The following is a 15909-nucleotide window of genomic DNA, read 5'->3' as shown; positions in this document are numbered from 1 at the left end:
AGGGTTAAGTGAATTGCCCAGGGTCACACAGCTAGTAAGTATCTGAGCCTGGATTTAAACTCAAGAAAATGAGTCTCCCTGACTTCAGGAATGACACTCTATTGTGCAACCTAGCTGCCCCATATATCTGGATATCCCATGGCCAAAGCAGAGGAGGACAAGGGGGAGACTCCCTGGTCTGAGCACCAACAGTATGGATAGGTTCATGATAGGCCTTGCTTAAAATCCGGTATTGTTTTCATACACACACACACAGACATATCTGTATATATACATATACATATATATACCCATAAACATATATACATACACAAACACATATAACTTTCATTTCATTTTACTTTTTTATAATTAAGTATTTTTTTTCTCCCACCCATCTCCCTCCTCCCACTGAAACAGAAAGAAAAACAAAACCCTCGGGGAAAAAATATGGATAGTCAAGCAAAGTAATTTTTTTGTATTGGCTATATAAAAAAAAAGTATCTCTCATTCTGAATCCACTTTATAACCTTCCATTCTGCTATCAATGCAATGTTTTGCAGTGAACCGTGCAACTGCCTTTTAGCCCAGGAATTCCAACACACCTATTTCAGGAAATGATCCTTGGACAGAGAGAAGAAAAATGATTGGCCATAAACTAAAGAGGGGAAAAGGTTAGTAAGCATCCCCAAGATGAAGGGCTAGAAGAGGCCTTCCCAGACAGTACCTGCCTCTATAAAACCAGGGTCTGAGGTGGAATTGTAATTTCATGAGATTGTCATTTTTCATCACATTTAGGAGAGTCTGCTCTGGGGACCTCATCCTATCTGAAGCAAGTAGTGACCCTGGCTACCTAGGGGTCAAAAGATGAACTGAATTGAGTTTAAAACCTGCAACTTCAGCAAAGGCTGGTGAAGGCTTTTCTCTATAGGCCCCTTGCTTTCCTCAAACTGAGGGAGTACAGATAGGTCTCTGGGTGAGCATCCATATGGAGGAGAGAAAGCTCTCTGAGAAGCACATAGGGACTCCCTAGGGGTGTGCCAATAAATTTTTAACAACCAGTTCTCCAAACAGAGGCACAGCCAGTGTTTAAATTTAATCTGCATTAACATTTTCTCCATCACATTCTTAAATCTAGACAGCATTTGCCCACATATAAGGTATAAAGGCTCACACTAAAAATTCACCAGTTCTCAGGAGTTGGCAGGAGAGGGCAGCCCCACCTGTTCCTCCTGGCCTTCTCAGACCTGACTGAATAGCTAGGTTTGTTCAGGCCACAGTCATGGCTGCCTCTACTTCTACCCACCATATATATATACATATATATACATACATATATATATATATATATACACATACATATATTTTTTTTTGCTTTTTTTGGAGATCAGTTTGGGGTTAAGTGACTTGCCCAAAGTCACACGGCTAGTAATTGTGTCAAGTGTCTGAGACAACATTTGAACTCCAGGACCAGTGCTCTATTCACTGTACTACCTAGCCTCCCCCCACCATATTATCTTTGTGTTGATTTTTGAATAAAGCAACTTTTTTGACAATATACCCAGACCCCTAGTGCTTTATCATATATAAACCAAAACAGATTCTAGTCTCTACTGGAGACAGAACATGTATGTGCTGGAGTCATATTATGAGGTTCTAAAATGCTAGCTGAGGGGGCTACATTTTATTCTAACCATCAGGGAAGCCCTGGAAGTGTTTTCAGCAGAGGAGTGATATGGTTATACATACTCAAAGGAACAATGTTTCAGCAGTTATATAAACCAAGGGCAGCTGTATTTATAGACAAAGGCCTCCAATTGCTTAAGAATCCCCTCATTGGTGGAGATTGATTGACTACTCAATGTTCTATGCCTGGGTGAGGGGCAGAGTTCACAGAGAGCTTGAGAGAAGAGAGAGTCTGGTCTTTCTCTGTCCCTAAAGGGACCTCTCCTTGGAGAGAATACAGAATCATGTTTGTTTGGGTGTTGTTAGTTTTCTCTCTAGATTGCAAAAGCCAGAAGACCAGGATTTCCTTCTCTCAAACTCTTGCCAACTCCACCTATCTCACAGGTACAGCAATAACAAGTAATCAATCTCTACCAATGAGGAAAGTCTTATGTAAATAATCTTTAATCCGAGGGTTACATAAACTACATTTACCCAAGGAGAGGCCAATTAGAGCATACTAAGATTTGAGAAGGAAGAGACCAGTTCTAGCTAGAAAGATCAGAGGAGACTTCATGAAGACAAGACCCTTGGATCTTGAAGAAAAGGAAAGACATCAATAGAGGGAACTGAAAGTTCTATTGCAGGCACAGGGCATGGCCTATCAAATATATGAGGGGAGAGAGCAAAGGTTGGAATGGGAGAACAATCAATAGTCCAATTTGTCTAGAGAATAGAAAATGGGAAGAGAAGGATGGGGAAATAAGGCTGGAAGGATCTCAGGCTCCCCCTCTGTCAGGCTGGGGCCAGGATATCCCCTCTCAGCTTTTCCACACTTTCTCTCCCCTTCTTTTCTTCCCTTTGAGATCTTGCAGGGTCCCATTCATTCTTTGCTCTGATACTGTATTAGAGGGTTAGACACTAGCAGATCACTTTCTTTCAGACAGAGAAATAGTTACTGGGGGATTTGGGGGAGGAGAAAAGATGTGTGATCTGGGTTTACTTAGAACTTAGTTCTGCCCTCTTATGTGGAGAGGTCAGGCTTAGAAGTTCCCCAAAGGAGTCTGAGGCATACCACTTAAGAATTCTGTTGGAAATTTTGATCTCTGGTCACACAGGCATTTGGATAGCATCTAAGGTAAATGAGTGTAATGCAATGAATGTTGGTCTGGAGTCAGGAGATGAGAGTTGAGGTCTTGGCTCTGGTATTTACTGGATGTGTGACTTTGGGCAAGTTCCTTGCTGATGCTGAGGCTCAGATGCTTGATGTGTATAATTGATAATACTATCTGTACTATCTTATCTCCCAGAGTTGTTGTGAAGATCAAATGAGATAATGCAGGTAAGGAGATCAGTAAACTTTAAAGTGCTTAAAAAAAAGTGATTATTACTAAATATAAAGACAAGTAGGGCAAAGGCAGTGAGGAAGGAGAGAACAGGGTTGGCTCCAATGGCCCAGGAAGGCTGCATGGAGGCTAGAGGGTAAGATGATTTATAGAATGTCAGAACAGGAAGGGACTTTAGAGGCCATATAATTCAGTCTTTCATTTAATTCAGAGTTATCCCCCATAATATGTTTGACAAGTGGTTATTCAATTCAACCAATATTTATTAAGTATCTCTAATATGCAAAGTACCATTCTAGGTGCTGGAAAAGAAGACAAAATCAAGGAATTTGAAGAAAGAAGAAGAAGACACAGATGCTTCTAGTACGTAATTTTTTTTTTTTGCAAGGCAATCAAAGTTAAGTGACTTGCCAAGGGTCATACAAGTAGTATCAAGTGTCTGAGTCTGGATATGAATCCTCTTTCCACCATGTCACCCTACCGCCTACAGCTACTTTATGAAACATAGGTTATGCCAGAGTGTGAGAAATTCCAGAAAGAAGGAATATCTTCCAGTCATTTTGAATGTGTGTGATAGAATCTGGGGATTGCCTAGTTGAAAGACAAAATCAGTATGCCTCAGTGGCTGGGACAGGATCTAAATCAAAAGTAGGAATCTTTTTTTTTTTTTAAAGCAATTGGGGTTAAGTAACTTGCTCAAGGTTACATGGCCAGTTATTTTGTGTGGGTGTTAAGTATCTGAGGCTGGAATCAATCCCAGGTCTCCCAACTCTGGGGCCGGTGCTCTTACTCACTGTGCCACCTGGCTGCCCCCAAAAGTAGGAATCTTAAGCCCAAGGCAAATTCAGTTGGGGGTGAGATGAACTGAGATTGAAAGATAGTCTATCCTAGGTTCAGTTGTGCCCTAAGCTCTGAAAAATGAGATGATGTTAGCCAGACCACCAATCCCTAGTAGGATGTGGCAATGAAGTGGGGGTTAGGATAGCTTGTACACAGAGTGCTCTGGGAATATAAGCCCAGGGAGAAGGGTCTTAGAACAGTGAGACCCTGGTGAGGATCAGTGGCAGCCCCAGCCCAGATGAGGGAGGGGGGACAAGCTGGAGGACTGCCACAGGGACTAATCATGCCTCTAAAAGTCCATTCCCTGGACAAAACCCCACCACTCTATCCTATTTACAGCTCTGTCTGGACTATTTTGCCAGGCTACAACTGGCCACACATTCACAGACATTCATTCTCTTGATGCTGCTCAAGAACCTGCTGTAGATTTTGAGACTCTGCCATTTGAGTTGACTCTCTATAGAGGGGAGTGTGAAAACGTGGGAGTTCTGTTGTCTCTGTGCCTATTTTTAAGTCTAGATCAGGGAGAAGGAGTCTCTAATTCAGAGAATCGGTGATGAGTAAATATTAGGGCAAGTCAGGGGTTTACCACCCTAGTCTGTGTGTGGATCTCTGACAGTCTGAGAGGCTCTGAGAGGTCCTAGTGTGATATTGGTTTGGGGGGACAGGGATAAGACATCTGGGTATGATTCCACTTCTTCCTAGTAAAATTCATTCCCATTCAGAGGAGCAAGTCTTCCTTTCTTCTCTCCCCACATACTCTACAGATGGCTTGCTCACAAGAATCACTGGATTGAGTTCTCTAAAGAGCACTGGGTCGAAGTAGGCAGCACAATCACAGGGTAATGGAGTCAGCTTTCATCCTGCCTTCTCCACCATGAACCTCATCCAGTCAATTTCCAAATCTGGTCACTTCTGCCTCCTATCCTGTCCTGCTCTCCCTTCCCATCCAACCCCTCTTTCCCATTCCTATAACTGGCAGCCTAGAGCAAGCTCTCATCACCTTTCACCTACTGCAATAGCTTACTGACTGGTCCCCCTCCATCTAATCCTAACCTTCCCCACTCCATTGTCCACACAATTTTCTAATGAAATTATCTTCCTAATGAAAACATATGATCTTGTTACTCCCCTGATCCAAACAGACAAACAACAACAACAAAAAAAACTCTCAGGGCCTCTTTATTGTCTATAGAATAAATTACAAACTCCTGGGAAAGACCTGATATTTAAGACCCTCTTGGCCTCATCCTACCTGTACCACCTTACAAGCCACACCCCATAATGCTCTAAGGATTTTGCTGGCCAACTAGATTTCTTGCTGTTCCATAGTCTTATCTTCAGCTGCCCAAAGAGAGTTCCCTGTACCTGGAATGTATTCCTTCTCATCTCTGCCCATGACAGCCTTCCCTTCCTCCAAGGCACAGCTCAGACCCCACTTCTTCCATGAAGCCTTCACAGATCTCTTGCCCCCCACAGGCCTAACCATGAAGTGATCTCTCTCTCTCTCAGATTTCCTAGACCACTTTGTCTAGATGTTGCCTGGTCCCCACCCAATGCCACATGTTACATTATGTGCTTCCATTCCTGCTCCCACTCCCACCCCTCCTAGATTATAAACTCCTACAGGGGAGACATTGTGGGGGGTTGAGGAGGCATTCATCTTTTTATGTGCAGTCTAAGAGTGCATAAGTACTTAAATGTTCAGCCAGAAATGAACTGAATGGAGGTGGAAGTGTGAGAAAACATGGAGGCAGAGAGAGTAAAACCAGAGTTTATTCATCTAAGGAGACCAAGGCAGAGTGCATGGCCTTAAACAGAAATTGAGACTCAATCTCACACAGGATTCTCACCTCCTATGGGAGAAAATTGTTAATTAAGTTCTTAATTGTAGTAATAATTCTGTTCTTAACTTTTTCACCCAGTCTCCTCAATAGGCCCCAAATAAAACTGAAAAGTCCAATTCTCTTGATCTTTTCAGGCTGCAGAGGAAAGATAAACAGAACTTCTTAGTCCAGGGCCTCTGGGGGTCAAGCTGAAGAGGGAAGAAAAACCTGCCCACTCTAGCAATGGAGTGACTTAGAGCTTCATGAAACTCAGAGCTTGGAGGGCCCTCCACTGTCACCTGCTGCAACCTCCCCATTAGAAAGGAGGAAACCTGAGACAGATCCTGACCCAGCTGGCAGGTGACAGACCCAGGACTCATCCCTAAATCTTCAGCCTTGCAGCTCTGAAGCCAGTGCTGCCCCAGCACAAAAAGCTAAAGCCTCAGGGGCTTCTTCATGTTCACTTTGAAAAGGATAAAAAGTCTTCCCAGGACACCCTTCTCCTGTTTCTGTGCCCAGAAGATATAGAGAACAAGAAATCCTTGCCCTGCCCTTTGAAGCTTCTACCCTCCAGGAACAGCCTGGGACCAGGTCACATTGGCTATGCCTGTGACATGACCACATCTGAACTCAGAACCCCTTCCTCAGAGAGGCTGGCAGGGACAGAGGTTGTGCCCCCAGCCCACCCCACACTTGGTCCCCTACTCCATCTCATCACTGAGCTCTTGGAATTAGCAAGATAGTTGGACTGAGTCAGAAGACCTGTTTGAGCTCAGACATTCGTTAACTCTATGACTTTTGGGTAAGATCATTTCACATCTCTGAACCTCAGTTTCCTTCTCTGTAAATTGGGTAAGGGGGAGTTGGACCAGATAATTTCTTGGGCTCCCTGCAGTTCAAAATCCTGAAACTGATTCTTTGGAAACAGAACTTTAGATCCTTTCTGTCTCATTGGCTTTCTTTATTTCCCCTCTTCCCTTTGGACTCTGAAGTCAGATACCTCTCTAATTCCAGAGCTGGGGATGAGTGAGGTGAATGTGGGAGAGAAATGCTCCTGCCTCTGTATCTACAACCCCTCCTGGAATCTGGAAGAAGAAAGGGGAGGCTAGGCTGAGGCTAAGGTTGGAAAGAGGGCGGAAAGGTCAAAGTTGATCCCAAGACCCTCTAGCTACATATCAATCCCAGCAGTCTCCACTATAGACCCCTAGAGGAGTCTGAAAATTTGGGCTCTCCTCTCAGGCCCCCCAGGGAGGATCCATCACTTACCTCATCACAGGAAATATTACCAGAGAGGTTGGGAGAATCCAGGGTAATGGCTCCATTGCATTCTTTCACCAGCTGTGAAGGGTTGCAGACAGAGTTCAGGACTGCTAGTCTGTAACCTCCACCCCTGACATGCTAGCACTGACAGCAAGCTCAAGCTTTGACCCAAACCAGCCCACTGGGAGGGTTTTTCTGCTTCTCATCTTGGACAAGTCACTTTCCTCAGGGCAACAGGAAAGCAGAGCTCAGCACCCTCCCTGCCCCAAGGGAGGAATATCCCCACAAAGAGACCCATTGAGTCAGACTCCCTCCCCAGCCCAGGACACTCACCCCATTTTCCTTGAAGTCATATTCATCTGAATTGGAATTTTCAGTATAAGGAAACTGATGGTGAAGCTCAGAAGTCAAGGAGTAGCAGGATCATTGTTCTGGGGACGAAGGCAGGACAGCCTTTCAGACCTAGCCCACATCTGAGCCCTCTGGGACCAGGAGCTAGCTATTTAGTGTTGGAAGGGGCCTCTTAACAGCAAGCACCCTAGCATACCCAGGATGGCTTCTAGTACAGGTTCTTTGATCTGCTTTTTCAAAGGAAAGCAACTCAAAAAGGGTTTACAATCTTACTTTAGCCAAACTATCATTATATCATTCACTTAGTTCAGGAGGAAAAGTCAGCACCCTGAACTTCAGAAAATACAAACAGAAATTATAAGCAAACAAAAAACACAGAAAAAATAACTCAATTCAACAGACCTACATGGCTTCTAGATATCTGGCAATTGCATACATACAGTGCTAGCTACCAAGAGAGAGAAGCACCAACATCTGGGTTTTCAAAGCCAGGGGCTCAATGGCTGCCCAGAGTCTCATCTGACCAAATCATACAACTCTTCCCATAAATGATCCCCAAAGCAAAACTTCACCTCAGGGAGTATGTATAGCTTTCTCCAGGGTCAGAGAACATCACCACTTTTGTGACCCACTACCTAATTACAAAATAACAAAAGGTATGTGCCTTCCTGAAATATGAGCCTCCCCTAAGCAAGCTTCTCTTGTTGGGCTTGAAGTGAAGCCCATTAAGGGAAGGGGAGATTTTCAAATTCCCTTACTATTACAGGACCTTAGACACCATCTAGTCTGACCCCATCAATGATTAGAAGAGGAAATTAAGAACTAGGAAAGCTAGGTGACATGGCCAAGGTCACACTGGCAGCAGTGTCAGAACTCAAGGCATCCAGAACAATCATTCATCCAAACAGTGTCTACTGAATAACGTCTGGGGTCCCCCTGTGCTCAGCTGCCACATTCCCTGTCCTCAGGAAACACCTCAGGGTAGTGGGGAGATAAAAACCCTCAGAAAGAAAAAAAAATACAAGTTTAAACCTGTTCAGGGCTCATGAGAGGTCCAGCAGTGACAAGAATCCTGGATGTGAAGCTTAACCCCTGGACTGCGTTTGTGTGCTGAGTGCTTAGCCTTGTTCCTGGGACATAGCAAAGGATTCAATCAATCACTAAACATGTATTAAGCACCTACTGTGTGCCAGGCCCTGTGCTAACCAATGGAGATCCAAAAACAGGCAGAAGACAGCCCCTGCCCTCAAGGAGCTTGCAATCTTATCAGAGGGAGACAGCATGCAAACACATCTACTCAGAGCAAGCTATGTGCAGGGTAAATAGGAAAGTATTAAAAGAGGGAAAGCATTGGGTTCAGAAATGCCTTTTCAGTCATTCACTCATCCATTTGTTCATTCACCCAATCCCAGTTCTGTTACTTACTGCTGTTTACCCTTCGTTTCTCTGGACCAGGATTTCCTACTTTGTAAATGGAGGGGGTTGTGTAAGGATGTGTAAGGTCCCTTCCAGCTTGACAGCCTGTGATCCCATCAGTGCTGTAGGGTAAGGGGAGGGAGGAGAGATCCCTCTGGCCTGGCTGTGCTGATGGGGAGTTTGAGCTCTGCTCTGAGGTGAGGGCAGGATTGGCAAATCAGGGGCAAGGGGAAGGGAATTCAAGGCAGGGGAGTCCTCAGAGGGCTACAGTGAGAGAGGCCAGGCCCTCATACAGATGGGAAAACTGAAACTCAGAGACGGAACATACCTTGCTCAGAGTCAGAAAAATGTGTCAGACCGAGAATGAGAACTCAGGTCTCCTGACTCCAATAATAATAGCAAAATTTAGACATATATATGTGTCTATATGTGTGCATGTATACAAATATATACATACATATATATGTCTCTCTATATATATACTTATACATAAGACAATGTACCAAGTGCTTTACAATTATTATCTCATCTGATCCTCACAACACCTCTAAAAGGTAAGTGCTGTTGTTATATCTGCTTCACAGTTGAGGAAACTGAGGCAAACAGAGGTTAAAAGACTTGCCCAGACATACAGTTTGTAAGTGTCTGAAAGGATTGGAACTCAGGTTTCCCTGACCTTCAGGGCCAGTGCTCTCTCCACTCTGCCACCTAGCTGTCACAATGTCTCCCTGTAAGGAGACCAAGGTTTTCTGGGGAGAAGAGGTCATATTAGGGAATCTTGGTGCATGGAGCCCTCCCTCATCACCCCAGTGGTACTCACTTCCCAAGTTTGCAGATCCAGGATTAAAAGACGAAAGAGGTTTTCTGATCCTGACTTTATGTTGTATTCCTGAATGAATCTGTTCACCAAATCCTGGTATCTCTGGTCCTGGGCATGAGTGAGTGGCATCATCACCAGCCCCAGCACCCATAGGAGTACCTGCATGGTTGAGCCTCCTGTTGACCAGCAATGCCATGGGCAGAAAGGAATGATCCTTTATTAACTGGCTCCTCCCCAGCTTTACAAAAAGGTAATGGATACCTCCAGCCAGTGGGTAGCAAAAGTTTACTGAGCTCTATGGTTTCCCCTATTCTTTTGTCATTGGTCACCTCTTGTTCCCTCCTTCAATCGCCTCCTGCAGCCCTGGTGTTAAGAACTTGGGTGGGGGAAGACAGGAAGTATGGGGGAAAGGCAGAGAAGGAAAGTAGGAAGACTAGGCAGGTAAGGAGATATGAAAAAATAAATATTTTTCCCATTTCTCTGTCTTACAAAGTCCTGAGAGTCTGCAGTTGGGTGGTTGGTCCAGTCAGCTGGCACATTGGGTTGCCTTTCCAATTGCAATTGCTTAAGGAACTTCGCAATAGAGTTAGGTTGCTTAAATTGACCTTTGTATTCTCTGATTATTCCCAAAAATGCTCAGGCCTCAATTATCTAAAAGCAGAGGGTCCAAGGGTCAACAGAGATTTCTGGTTCCCTAATTCCCCTTAGTAAAGCCTTCCCAGGTAGGCCCCTAGCTCCATCCCATTCAACTCACCAAATCTGCATGCTGACAGATCAGCCCCATAGGTTGTCCATCTCATAGAATATCACAGGCCAGACAATAGACTTTCTTCAGTCAGAAGAGGTGACTCTAACCAGAGCCTGAAAGAGGGTAAGGATTCTGAGAGGAAGATCTGGAGAGAACATTGGGGGCCTGGGGATTCCTGGCCTGTGCAGATCCAAGGAGGTGGAAGATGGAGTTAGGCTGAAGAACAGGCCAAACAGGGGATAGACAGATAGTCAACTAGTCAGAGGGTGGGGAGGGCACAGGAGGAGAAGAATCAGCAAGGGTCTGATGTAGGAGAGGGTAGCTTACAGGGAGTGAGGCAAGGATTCTGAAAGGTGGCTGTGAGGAGAGAGAACCTTGCAAATATAGAGCAGCACCTGTGCAAAGGCACAGAGGTGGGAGATGATCTGTCAGATAGAGAACAAAAAGTAATCCAGTGTGGTAGAAACCCAGACCATCTGAAGGGCAGTGAAGTGAAATCAGTGCAGAAAGAAGGGGTAGCCAGACTGTGGAAGCCTTTAAATGTCCAACAGAAGTGCTTGGATATCATCCTAAGGGCAATATGGTCAGACTTATGCTTTAGGAAGATCAGTGTGACTGCTTTATGGAGCACAGACTGAAGAAGAGAGACACTGAAGAGAGGAATCCCCATGAGGAGGCTGATGTTAATAATACAGTTGAAGACAGGCAAAGATGTCAAAAGGTAGAGATGGGGGAGTGGCTCCCCTACAGCTATGGGAGATGGCCTATACCATTCAGTACTGATATTGCTTCATTGTCTGTAGTACCTTTTATTTCACAGGACTGCTGTGAGGATCAAATTAGATACGGTATTCCATGTGCTTTGAAAATAATAATAAAGCAATAAAGGCTTATGCAAATGTGAAAAAATAGTTACCCTGTTTATCTCTTTTAATTAAAGCTATTTTAATCATAATTTGAGATCATGATAGCTACTCTTGTAGGAGAGGGCAGGATGGGATGGAAGAAGAGGGAGTAGTGTAGTTTGTCTGAAATGAAGATTACATCACTTCTCAAAGACTCCCCCCACCCACTCTCCTTTGTGACAAAAAAGTACAAGCAAGTAAAATAAATCAACAATTGGCTGTGTCTAAAAGCATATGCCTCTTTCTGCTTCATTAGTTCAAAAGCTCTAAGTTAAGAAGGGAAAGGAATAAGCATTTATTAAACACCTGCTATGTGTGAGGAAGAAACTATTTATTGCACCATTTTTAGTAGCAGTGAAGACCCAGAAGGTAAGCAAGTGTCTGATTGTTGTCCTTCACTCTCCGAGAGGACCACAATGACATCACTATGCTACAGTCTAGTTTCAGTGTATCCAACTATGGCTCATCAGACCACCACAAGCTGGGAATGTCCTACCACAGGTCGGGCACACATAATCCATGTGAATATTTGGAGAGGATTCTCTAAATTTCCATATCTTTCGCTTCTTCTGAGCTGTTTCAATTCTGCTTTGCTCGTAGAGCACAGCACCTTCTCGAATGAGGCACACCATGCCAACAGGTCCAGTGCCAGTGACTCCCGCATCACACAGTCAATTCCAAAGTTCTTGAGAGTGTCCTTGCGTCGCTTCTTCTAACCACCATGTGAACCTTTGTCCTGCTTGTCCTTATCTTCAATAATCATAGGTTTTATAGCACTTTAAAGTTTACTAATCTCTTAACATGCAATTTCCCTCTTGATCTTCACAACAATCCTGGGAGGTAGCTAGCACAGACAGTATTATTCCAATATAGACATGAGGCACCTGAGATTCAGAATCAGTAAGGAACTTGCCCAAAGTCAATCGTCCTGTAAATACCAGTCATCTCCTGACTCCAGACCAACACTCATTGCATCACGCCTGCCTACTCTTTTCGCATTGTCCACATGCCTATGTGGCCAGAGATGTATATTTCCAAGAGAACTCTTAGTATGATCCCCAAACTGCTTTTGTGAACTTTTTTTTGCCTTTTTTTTTTGGAGGGCAATTTGGGGGTAAGTAACTTGCCCAAGGTCACATGGCTAGTTTTTGTGTTAAGTGTCTGAGGCTGGATTTGAACTCAGGTCTTCCTGACTCCAGGGCCTGTGCTCTATTCACTGCTCCACCTAGCCACCCCACTTTTGTGAACTTCTGAGCCTGATCTTGCCCCTGTAAGGGGGCAGAACTCAATTCTACATCAATTCATGTTGCCAAATTGTTCAGGCTTTAAATGTCAGGATGATAACACATTTATATAGTATTTTAAGACTTACTAAGTGCTGTCTCTCAATAACCCTCTGAGGCAGTTAGAACAAGTATTATTATTCTGCTTCTGTTTCTTAATTGGGTGAATAAATGAATGTAGAATAGATCTGCATCAGAGGATGAAATATATGGATTAAGTCATAGAAGCCCTCAAGTACCAAAATAATTTAATTGCAGGAACTAGGCTAGAGGATTTATCTCTGTGGTCCCTTCCAAGTCTATGACTCTGAATCTATGACTCTCCAGCCTGGCTGAACTCAGGTCACATCCCTGGATATAGAAAAAGGAAGAAGTGAGCAGTTGTGCAAACTCATTTCAAGATTTCGGCCCATTTCACCAGTGACCTGTTGGTCAAGTCAAAGTCATGTTGCTTGAGGTACCTACACGGGGGTTTGAGGGTTTGGGAGGGTGGCTAAAGTATTTCACTGGGGATCTCAGTGGCAATGGAAATCTGCAACAGAAAAGCAATATGTTGTTATGTCATCTTTGATACCATTCATCCCTCTTTCTGTACCTTGCTCAATGCCCTATTCTACTACCACCAGGGGCTGTAGCGTACTGTCTGGGCTTGGAAATAAAGAGCAGCTTGGCCTCCACGCTTTCCTTCATCCATCCTAATACCCCATACTTGCTAGATTTGTGAACTTGGAAAAGTCCCAAGTTTCACCTCTGTTTTCTTCTCTGTAAAATGGGGAGAATCAGACTCCCATTACCTACCTCACAGGACTCAATTAAATTCCATTCAATTCAGCTTATTCAAAAGATGATGTTTGAGAATGGAATCTGAATTTCAGGACCACAGCTGAAAATATAGAAATAAGAGAATTGTACCCAGGGAAGGAATGTATCTAACAAAGACTGACAAGATTATAGGTGTCTATTCCCCCACTCCCCCTCACTTCTTTGCAGAGGTGAAGGACAATGACTGTGACTCGCTACATAATAATATCAGATTTTTTTTCAGTAAGGGGGTTAGTTTTGTTGAAGTTTTTCCCCTTTTTAATTTTTATGTTATAAATATTGACTCTCTAGAAGAGGGGAATAGAGGCATGCTTTGTGAAATATAGATGATATAAAAATAAAACCATATTGGGGCAGCTAGGTGGTATAGCGAATAGAGCACTGGCCCTAGAGTCAGGAGGACCTGAGTTCAAATTTGACCTCAGACACTTAACACAAAGCTAGCCGTGTGACCTGGGGCAAGTCACTTAATCCCAATTGCCCTCCAAAAAAGCAAAAAATTAAAACATATCAATATTACATTTTAAAACTCATAAAAGCTATGTTCCATAAGGGAAGAAGAGGAATAAGAGAATGTATATGTCTGGAGTCTTGTCAATTTAATCCAATTGACAAGCCAGGTAGGAGAGAGACTGTTTATTCACCAAGCTAGAGATCATAAAGAGTAGTTAGATATAGGAAAACATCTGTTACCTGTAATTGTTTAGTTACAGGTTCTCTTTTCCTAGGAGAACATAAATTCCTCAAGGGAGTTCATGAATAGTTTGCTGACTGTTTCATTTTTGCTTTCTTCCCCCAAAAACTAACACAGTGGTTTGTCCAGAATACTTTTCTCATAAATGTTGGTTAAACTGAATTCATGTGACCATGTGATCTCATATTTGGAAGGGAACTAAGAGGCTAATTCATCTAACCAATACCTGAACAGGAATTCCTTTTAAATCACCCCCTACAAGGGCCAGCCAGCCTTTGCTTAAAGACCTCCAGGAAGCACCTCTAGAGAGCACCCAGCATTCCACCCAGCCTGGCCATCATCCTCTGTACATCTCCTTCTGCACTACATTGTCATCTATTCCTACAATCCTCCAGGGACCACCTGAAAGCTAACTACATGGGAGTTACAATCTAAAGTCCACAAACTGCAAGGGGCCAGGCACTCCTGTGGTATGGTCTCACCATCTCTTTATGCCTTAAATTAAACACACAGCCCCCTTGTCTTTTGTCACACCCTGAGTCAAACCATTCTAGAAAATCTTGGCTCAGAAACCACCCTGAAAATGCTCCTGAACTGGCATTGCCTGTGGAGACACTATTTAATGGGGATTTGACACACATAGAGACCATCTAAGATGGATCTCCTATGTGGAAGACTCTTATGGAAGACAGGAGAACTGGCTCATGCATGGGCATTCTACACTGGCCTATCAAGAGGGAGAAGATGATTTTCTCCATTGACTATTTAATGGGAACTTTTTTGGGTTTTTCAAATTGCCAAACTGAGCACAATTGGGGCCTTTTCTGTGTTCCCCTCTGAGACTATGGCCTACCTCCTTTCCCCCACCTATTTATGTCATGCACCCTTAGAAATGGTGCAGAGGCTTTGGCTTTTCCCTTTATCCCTTTTCATTCTTGATGCAAGGAGTGAATCCCCCAAATTGAATGCTGGCAAGACATGAGCATCAGGGAATCCAGACTGGGTATTGCAGCCAACTCAGAAGATAAAACCTTGAGGAGCAATGGTGTGAGAACTCTATCCCAGCAGGACTTTAGACGTGAACTTTTTAGGATGACTGTTACATAGGAACTAAGCTCAACTGTGAGCTTCATTTCCCTCTGCAGACAGAGGTGGTCTATGCCTAGGAGTTATGACTCCAAAGTTTCAAGTGAACTCTGAGCATTTGTTTTTGTTATATCTTTGAAGTAAATATCCCTGTGTAATAGCTAATGGGGATGTAAAGTAGTTATATGGACTGGGGTGCCAGTCCCTGGTCCCATGCTTATCTGGGGTGACCTAATCAGTGCAGACCACAGAACATGGCCCAAAAGAGAGACTTCAGGGCACTGGAGAAGGGGAGGGGATGCCATGTAACAGATCCATCCCTGAGAGTAAGACCAGGGCAATCCTTACAACAACAATGTATTCAATCAGACATTCCCAGCATGAAACACCAGGAGATCTGAAGAGACAGTGGGAGTATTAATGGCAGGGAAAGGCTTCCAGAAGAAGTTGGAGCTAAACTGAGCTTTGAGGGAAGATAAGAATTCTGAGAGGAAGAGCTGAAGAGGGATCATATTTCAGGCACACATGTAATTCGAAGAGGATGGAAGGTAGAATTCAGTTTAGAGAACTGGGTGAGTAGCTAAGTTTGGCTAGAATGCAGACTTATTTAGTCAATTCAGTCATGTCTGTTTGTTTGTGACCCCATTTGGATTTTCTTGCCACAGATAGTGGGCTGGTTTGCCATTTCCTTCTCCAGCTCATTTTACAGATGAGGAAACTGAGACAAATAGGGTCAAGTGACTTGACCAGGGTCACACAGCCAGTAAGTATCTGAGGCCTGATTTGAAATCAGGTTCTCCTGACTGCAGGTCTCCCTATCCACTATACCACCTAGCTGCACCAGAATGCAAGACATGTAAATTTAATT

The 15909-nt window shown here is 43.8% G+C and overlaps 1 protein-coding gene and 1 long non-coding RNA gene across 2 annotated transcripts in view; one reads left to right on the top strand and one right to left on the bottom strand.

The window, feature by feature from the left end:
• The window catches only part of LOC138163140 (protegrin-2-like), a 29827-nt gene extending 22777 nt beyond the window's left edge, over window positions 1-7050 (bottom strand). The window contains exon 1 of the mRNA XM_069090580.1: window positions 6923-7050. The gene's annotated coding sequence lies outside the window, so the exon portion shown is untranslated. The remainder of the gene's footprint in view (window positions 1-6922) is intronic.
• Window positions 2145-6588, top strand: LOC138163142 (uncharacterized). Its single transcript, XR_011168804.1, has 4 exons — window positions 2145-2782; window positions 2955-2986; window positions 3290-3353; window positions 5812-6588. It is a non-coding gene; the product is annotated as an uncharacterized lncRNA (long non-coding RNA).
• Window positions 7051-15909: the final 8859 nt, after the last annotated feature.

The sequence above is a fragment of the Petaurus breviceps genome, unplaced genomic scaffold (genome assembly GCF_028583685.1).
Source record: "Petaurus breviceps papuanus isolate PSGF00001 unplaced genomic scaffold, PetGlider_PUasm1.0 187, whole genome shotgun sequence".
In the NCBI taxonomy this organism is placed as follows: domain Eukaryota; kingdom Metazoa; phylum Chordata; class Mammalia; order Diprotodontia; family Petauridae; genus Petaurus; species Petaurus breviceps.
The sequence above is the reverse complement of the archived record's forward strand: the minus strand, read 5'-3'. Positions and strand labels throughout refer to the sequence as shown.